Below are 9,175 nucleotides of genomic sequence, written 5' to 3'. Positions count from 1 at the left end.
GTGTTTACAGATACATCTCCTAAGGCAAAGGAAACTAGGAAAAAATAAACAAATGGGACTACATCAAAATAAAAAGCTTCTGCACAGCAAAAGAAACTACCATTAAAATTAACCTGTTGTATGGGAGAACATATTTGCCGATGATGCATCTGATAAGGGGTTAATATACAAAATATATAAAGTACTTATACAACTCAACAAAGGGAAGATAACAATCCAATTAAGAAGTGGGAAGACCTGAATAGACATTTCTCCAAAGAGGACATACAAATGGCCAAGAGACAAATGAAAAAATGCTCAAAGTCACATCAGAGAAATGCAAATTAGAAGAACAATGAGATATCACCTCACACCTGTCAGAATGGCTATAATCAAAAAATCAACAAACAACAAGTGCTGGTGAGGATGTGGACAAAAGGGAACACTAGTTCAATGCTGGTGGGAATGCAGAGTGTATCCACTATGGAAAACAGTATGGAGTTTCCTCAAAAAATTAAAAATGGAACTTCCATTTGACCCAGCAATCCCACTTCTGGGAATATATCCTAAAAACCCCAAAACATAAATCAGAAAGAATATATGTACCTCTATATTCATAGCAGCATTATTCATAATAGTCAAGATTTGGAAACAGCCCAAGTGCCCATCAGTAGATGAATGGATAAAAAAGCTGTGGGGCATTTATACAATGCATCTCTTACCCTTTGGGACAGCATGGATGGACCTGGAAAATATTATGCTAAGTGAAATAGGCCAATATGAGAAAGACAAATATCACACGATCTCACTTATTTGTGGAATCTAGTGAACACAATGAATTGACCAACAAAATAAGACCCAAAGCATGGAGGCATGGAATAGACTGACATACCTTGATGTGGGGTTTTGGGGGATGAGAAAAAATTAAACCAAAGAACTTATATACTTACTAGAGGCCTGGTGCACGAAATTTGTGCAATAGGGGGGTGGCATCCCTCAGCCCAACCTGTGCCCTCTCACAATCCGGGACCCCTCGGGTAGAATCCCTAGGCCTGGCCAGTGATCAGGGCCTATCGGGGCTTTTCTTTCCCTGGCTGCCAGCATCTGGCCCCATCCCTGCTGCTGCCACTGCTTGCCATCTGTGCAGCACTATCTCCCCCTCCCTGCCACTGGTTGCCTCCCTCTGTGGGCGTCAGGCATGGGGTGTGATTGGTTGGCTGGCCTGGGCCTCCCTCTGTGGGGCTCTCGTTGGCTGGCCCTGCACACCTGCCACAGCATCACTGGCTGGTGGCCTAGGCCTCCCTCTGTGGCCACCAGTCGGGTGGCCTGGGCCTTTCTCTGCTGGGTGATCGATCACGGAGTCCCTCAACCAATCGCATCTCACTGGATTACAGAATCCCCCGGACCAATTGCATCGCACCAGTACGTTTCATAGCATGGTCGTCTGGAAGGTCATCTGGACAGTTTTTCTGCCCTTCGGTCGTTCGGTTGATTTGCATATTACACTTTCATTATTATAGGCTAGAGGCCTGGTACACAAAAATTTGTGTACTTGGAGGGTCCCTCAGCCTGGCCTATGCCCTCTTGCAGTGTGGGACCCCTAGGAGGATGTCCACCCCAGTGGGGACCCTCACCCCATAGAGGTTTGGCCAACCTGGGTGAGGGGTTGATGGCTGTTTTCAGGCCGGCCACACCTGCTTTAGAGTGGGGGGTCCCCACTGGGGTGTCTGGCCAGTCTGGGTGAGGGGCCAAGGACCATTTTCAGGCTGGCCAAGCACCCTGGCAACATAAGCTCCCAGCCTCTCCTTTTTTTCCTTTTTATTCTGGGATTTATTTACCTTCTATAATTGAAACTTTGTTGCTTTCAGTGGAGCTCAGAGCGAGGACGTGGCAGGCAGGGAACCTTGTCTTCCTCCATCACTGGAGCAAGCAAGCCTCCTGCTTGCTCCAGCTCCGTGGCTGCCGGCCGCCATCTTGGTTGGGTTAATTTGCATATAGTCGCTCTGATTGGCTGGTGGGCGTGGCTTAAGGCATAGTGAAAGTACAGTTAAATTGCATGTTTGTCTTTTATTAGTATAGGACTAGTGCATGAAATCATGCGTGGGTAGGGTCCCTATACCTAGCCTGCGATCAGGGCCATTTTTTGCATGCTCGCCAGTCCCTGGACGTCGCTGCCACCACCAGCCAGTTGGTTCCCCTCACAGGCCCTTAACCCACCCCACCGTCACCACCCCAAGCCAGCCGGTTTCCCTCGCTGGCTCCGGGTCCTGCCCTGCCTCCACTGCCAACCACCCAGTTCCCCTCGCTAGTCCCCCACCTCATAGCAACTGGTCGAGTGGTCATTCCGGTCATTATGCTGATGGTCTGGCGTTTTATTATATAGGATATGCATAGTGCATGGATATGGGCAATAGTATAGTGAAGACCTGTGTGGGAGGAGAGGATAGAGGCTGGGAGGAGAGGCATAAACAGGAGGAAATGGGAGGTATCTATAATGCTATCAACAATAAAAAATATATTTAAAAAAATAGAAAGGTTAAGTAACTTGCCCAAGACAGAAAATAGAGAATCCAGGCTTTGAAACCTGGAAAGCTGGCTCCATAGCACCCCCCCCCTTTTTAAACCCACTGTATTATATTCTTAACATATATAGTAAGAAGTGATTAAAGTCTGATGCTGAGCATCTGTAAGAACCTGATCAAGGATGGCTAGCATGACCTTGATATAATCAAATGAAGCACAGAGAACTGAGAAGATGAGTATTTGGTGGGGCAAGAAAAGGTAGCTGAACAGAATGCTATATAATCAATGAAGACATAATCAAGAGAAGATACAAGGAGTCTGATAGACAGTGAGGGAAGGAAGAGTGGAAGACAGCTATGGTAATGACTGAAACAAGAGGACTTGGATAGATAGTATGTAGAATGGTTATAAACTTTGGAGATATGGGTTGGAAACCAGGCTATACCAATTTTAGCTGACTTGTAGGTGGCTTATCTACAGTGGTGCTCAAAATGCAGTAGCTAACCATTCCAAGGTCTGAATGACATGTTGACTTTATATCATATGCTGCTTTTTAAAGATTTTTTCAAATATTTAGAGCATCTATACCAATTTTTGATAAACTAACGAAGTTTGGGATGAGATCATGAGTTAATAAAACATCTTAGTTCCCAATGAGAAGAAAAGATGTTTCGTACAATTTGTGTGGATGGCACGGACTCTCCATGAAATTGTGTCCTATGTCCCTGTTAGTATTCCTGTCCCAGGCAATGCCACATAGTCTCAAAATCTGATGTTAGATAAGTTTTTTATAAGACTTAACTTTTTCTGTATGCTTCAACTCAATAAATATAAGCCTTTTAATAATACTGTATGTGGTTCTAGTTTGCTTTTCATCTTTACTCAAAGATATGTAGGCACTCTCTCTCTGTATAGAACTGTGTGATTAAAAAAAAATACCTGGATAAAGAGAAAAACCTGAAACAGAGGTTTCAAAATTTACATTGGGAATCTAGGAGCCATGATTTCACCCCTACTCATTGTCTCAAGTTATAAAAGGGAAATGGACTTAAAGGAGAAATTGTGCAATAATAAAGCTGGATAAAGAGAAGAGTCAGTTAGATAGTTACCCAAGGCACCAACACATTACACAAAAGGTCATCTCTATGAATGAATTGTTTGGGGCAGGCCCACACAAAGTAGCACAGATGATTGCCATAGGGCTGACTTCCGAGGACAATAGGTCCAGTTATCTGCAGGCCTTTTAGTGCACAAATGGAGATTTGGTGGTACTCCTACCCCAATTCTCTCCCTCTCCCCAAGTGCTTCGTTCACATCAGTGTTACATGAATATTTAAGTAACATCAGTTTGAAGGGGCCAAATGATTAGTCTGCTTGGGTGTCTGGGGAGCCCAGTGTTTTGGTCAGAGCTGTGCACTAAGGAAACACATTAAACTGACAAATGATGATGTATTAACTTGGTATTGCAAAAATTCTAAATCTAAAAACTTGGTTCTTTATTATGACAAAATATAGAGGCAGCATTGCATAGACAAAAGAATATGATGGCCAGTCAAGGGTCCCGGTCCAGGGCCAGTCCCCAAACAACACTGAGATTTGGGCTAGTCCAGTGGTCGGCAAACTGCGGCTCGCGAGCCACATGTGGCTCTTTGGCCCCTTGAGTGTGGCCACGAAGTTTCAATCGCACTGTACGTGTGCGCCCACACGTGGCATTTTGTGGAAGAGCCACACTCAAGGGGCCGCAGTTTGCCGACCACTGGTAGTCATTTGAACCTTGTATACACTGCGTTTTTCACTTAAATGTTTGTTGTTTTTTTAAAAAAAAAATCTCACTTATTGTACTTCAACAGATCCTAATGATAGAAGTACTAAGCAAAACATTTCTTTGGAAAATCCTAAAAAATCATACACATCCAGGTAGAATATATATCAAGAAAGAATATATAATAATGTTATACAATCTCACAGACTTGACTAACGCAGATGTTTTTCATGAATTCAAAGCATTTTATGGCTGAAAGGGATCTCAGAGAGAAAGTAGGGACTAATTTGCTTCCAGTGAAGCCTAGAGAGGCTGCTGAAGGCCATGGAGATTGGCCCTGATGTTTAACACTGCCAAATGTTCAGAAAACACCTTTTCAAAAAAACCCATTGCACCTGGAATTGCAAATGGAGCAGGAAGAGGGAATTTCAGTGCTTTCCCCTAAGTAGCCCTTTAGTTGTTTCCAGCTTCTTTCCTTTAAACCTGAAATGGAGGAATGCGTTTATGAGTGTTGCTGCCCGAATTTTGCCTTGGTGTTTATTTCAAGTGAAATGTTGCAATCACAACTATACTTCTCACTACATATTTTTTTCTGATGAGTTTGGCTCAAAAAACCACACTACTTCTTAAACATTATTTACTACTAGAGACCTGGCACACGAAATTTGTGCACGGGTACGGTCCCTAGGCTTGGCCTGCGATCAGGGCCATCTTCCCTGGATGCTGGCAGTTGGCCCTGCCCACCACCGCCACCCACCCTCTATTCCCCATTCACCATCCAGTGATCAGAGCCTGCTGGCTGGGGGGAGGGACTGAGAGGTTGGCAGTTCCCACCAGCTCACTAGCCCTGCTCCCTGCCCCCTGCCACAGGTTGCCCTCTGTGTTGGGGGAGCGACCGGCGGGTGGGGGGCCTTGGCCTGGCACCATCCACCTCCACCACCACCCACCCCCGGTTCCCTGTTTCCCATCTGGTGATTGGAGACTGTGGGCTGGGGACAGCTCCTACATTGCGCATCTTGCCCCTGGTGGTCAGTGTGTATCATAGTGACCAGTTGTTCTGCCGTTCAGTCGATTTGCATATTACCCTTTTATTATATAGGATTTATTATAGAAAAGGGAAAGCTCAAAACTGAACAGAAAACTAGCTTGATTCAATAAAATTAATTTTAAAACCATATTGGAGGTTTTAACATTTTAAAGTTTCATCTTGCCCCTATTAGAAGGGCAGGGCGAAACTCGGTGGGACTTTCACTCACTTGATCAACCTGGTTTAATGCCCAAAGGAGCTAATTTTAGAGGAAGAGCCCCAGAATGTCCTCTTAGTTGGGGTCCTCTAAGCAGATGCCAAACTGGGATTAGGTGTCCAAGGATTTTACTAGAAGATACCAGGGCCAGCCTCATGGGTGAGCTACCCATGCAGGTGCACAGGCCCTGAATTTTTAATACTTGCTTTAATGCTCTACTATTCCTGTCTTGAATTTCTTTTTTTTCCCATCACCAAAATCAATTTATTCAGGAAAAAGAAAAGGCTACCACCCAGTGCATGAAGACATGGTGAACCGTATGCACACAGTGTTGAAATGCTTAATAATTTTGAACAAAGGGTCCCACATCTTTATTTTATACCCAAATTATGTGGTTGGTCCTGCAGGAAACGCCTGTGAGAAAATGGGGAGGGAGTGAGGAGAGGTAGAGTAGTTCTGTCTGACCCCTATGCAAATCTGACCCTGAGTAAATGTGAGGGGAAGGGAAGGGAGATGGGTAGAGGTTCCTAGACTGCAGTGCAATATGAGGAATGTTCTGTCAGCAAAGCCATCACAGAGTAGAGTCTTCAAACCAAATCAGCAGTCAGAAGAGCTTGGAACTCTGTCTCCCAGGAACCTTCCTGCCTTAGCACTGCTGCCGGCCCAGTCATTGACTGGGAGCCACTGTAGGAGGCATGGTCTCTGCACAAACACCAACATGGAGTTCAGAGCAGCATCTGGGGCCCTAGGCCATTTATGCTCCCTGTCGGAGGTCAGTGAGACACAATCTCATGACTCCACAAAATATTGCCTTAGCTCTGCCTGATGGAGATTCCAAATTAACATCAGTATCTATACTAATTTCCTATTGCTGCTGGAACAAACTGCCACAAACTGCGTGGCTTCAACCAACACAAATTTTTACCTTATAGTTCTTGTAGATCCAGAAGTCCAACATGAGTCTCATTGGGCCAAATCAGGGTGTCAGCAGGACTATTTGCTTTCGGGTGTCTCTAGGGAAGAATGTATTTCTTTATCTTTTTCCAGCTTCTAGAGGCCTTCATTCCTTGGCTCATGGTCTCATTGCTCCATCTTTAAAGGCATCGCCATTGCATATCTTTGTGTGTTTATTCTGTAGTTAGGACCTTCTCTGACCACAGCTGGAAATTGTTCTCTGGTTTTAAAAATGTGTTTAGCCCTGGCTGGTATGGCTAAATGGTTAGAACGTTGGCATGAGCACCAAAGGGTTGTAGGTTCAATTCCCCAGCCCTGGTTGGGGTGCCTGCAGGAAGCAACCAATTGATTCTCTCTCTCTCTCTCTCTCTATCTCTCTCTCTCTCTCTCTCTCCCTCCTCCCTCCCTCTCTCTCTATCCCCTCCTCTCTATCTTCCCTTCCACTCTCTAAAAATCAATGGAAAAATAGCCTCAGGTGAGGATTAATAGCAGCAACAAAAAAGGTGGCAGGTTAAATTCCTGGCCAGGGCATATACCCAGCAGGAGGCAACTAATCAATGTTTCTCTCTCTCTCTATCTCTCTTGACCTCTGTCATAAAATAATTTGGAAATACCTGAGTAGCTGGGCTTCTCTCTCTCTCAAAATTAAAATAAAATAAAATAAAATAAAATAAATCCCTGCAATTAGAATGCTTCCCCACCCGCAAACCTGATAACTCAGGATACTATCTCTATCTCAAAGTCCTTATTTTATTGACATCTGCAAAATTCCTTTTGCCATATAAAGAAATATATTCAGGGATTAGAATGGGACCTCCCTGGGGCCATTATTTTGCAAACCTCACCATTTCTCCCTTCAAACTAGCTTTCTTTCTAAATTTCTCTCTCACCTTTTTTTTTTTCTTCTTTTATTGCAAGGGGCGTTTTGTTTGTTTTTGTGACCAGTTACATAATGAAAGAGGTGGCAGTTTGTGGCCTGTGCAGTAGACATAAATGATATTGATATCAAATGAATGAATTAATGAATGGAACACTCCGTTTCAACTCAAACTAATGGTAGGACACTTAAAGGAAAAATTACAAATCCATTCATTATGCATGTATAATTTCATTTTAAATACATTTTTGTTCTCAACCTTGCACTTATATCCCCTTGGGAGTGTTTTAAAGTTCTGATGCTCAGGCACACAAGGTACCAATTAAATCAGAATCTCTGGGGCTGAAACCCATCCATGGTTTTAAAAAACTTCTGGGTGATTCCAATAGTTAGCCAGGATTATAATGTTTTATACTCTTCAAACTGTGTGAAATATTTTTAAGTTGGGCAGAGAGGGGTGAAAAGCTTTTAACTTTAGACTTTTCAATAGTAGGTGTTCTTAGTATTAAATAACTTTGTTTTTTTTCCTTTTTATTGCATTTATTGGGGTAACACTGGTTAACAAAATTATACAGATTTCAGGTGCATAATTCTACATCTATCATCTGTATACTGTATTGTGTGTTCACCAACCCAAGTCAAGTTAATATTCATTACCATTTATTCACCTACACTCTCCTCCACCCTTCTCTACCTTCCTGCTCCTGCAATCACCACACTGTTGTCCCTGTCCATGAGTTTTTTTTCTTTTTTGCTCAATCCCTCAAGCTGTCAGCCAATTCTCTATCTATGACTCTGTCTCTGTTTTGCTTGGTAGTTCAGTTCATTCATTAAATTCCACATATGAGTGAAATTATATGGTATGTGTCTTTCTCTGCCTGGCTTATTTCACTTAGCACAGGACTGTCCAGGTCCATCTATGCTGTTGCAAAGGGTAAGATTTCCTTCTCTTTTATGGCCAAGTAGTATTCCATTGTGGAAATGTACCACAACTTTGTTATCCACTCATCTACTGATGGGCACTTGGGCTGCTTCCAAATCTTGGCTGTTGTAAATAACACTTCAATGAACATAGGGGTGCATATATTCTTTCAGATTAATGTTTCAGATTTCTTTAGATAAATTTCCAGAAGTGGAATCTCTGTGTCATAAAGCAGTTTTATTTTTAATATTTGAGGTAACTCCATACTGCTTTTCAGTGGCTGCACCAATCTACATTTCCACCAACAGCACATGAGGGTTCCCTTTTCTCTATATCCTTGTCTAAACTTCTTGTTTGTTGATTTATTGATGATAGTCATTCTGACAGGTGTGAGATGACATTTCACTATAGTTTTAATATGCATCTCTCTGATGGCTAGTGACTTTGAGCATTTTTCATAGGAATATAGGCCATTTGTATGTCCTCTTTGCAGAAGTGTTTATTTAGGTCCATTTCCCATTTTTTAATTGAATTATTTGTCTCATTTCACTTAGCATAATACTCTGGTGTTGAGCTATATAATATAAATTCTTTATGAATTTGGGATATTAACCCCTTATTGGATGCATTGGCAAATGTGTTCTCCCATTCAATGGGTTGTCTTTTTATTTTGATGATGGTTTTGCTGTGCAAGAGTTTTTTAGTTTGATGTGGTCCTATATGTTTATTTTTTCTTTTGTTTCCCTTGTCTTAGGAGCTATATCAGAAAAAAAAAATATTACTACAATAAATATCTGAGATTTTACTGTCTATTTTTTCTTCTAGGATTTTTATGGTTTTGAATCTAACATTTAAATCTTTAATACATTTTGAGTTTATTCTTGTGTATGGTGTAAGTTGGTGGTCAAATTTTA

Source organism: Myotis davidii, unplaced genomic scaffold, assembly GCF_000327345.1.
Source record: "Myotis davidii unplaced genomic scaffold, ASM32734v1 scaffold304, whole genome shotgun sequence".
Classification (NCBI taxonomy): Eukaryota; Metazoa; Chordata; class Mammalia; order Chiroptera; family Vespertilionidae; genus Myotis; species Myotis davidii.
This window is presented reverse-complemented; position numbering follows the sequence as displayed.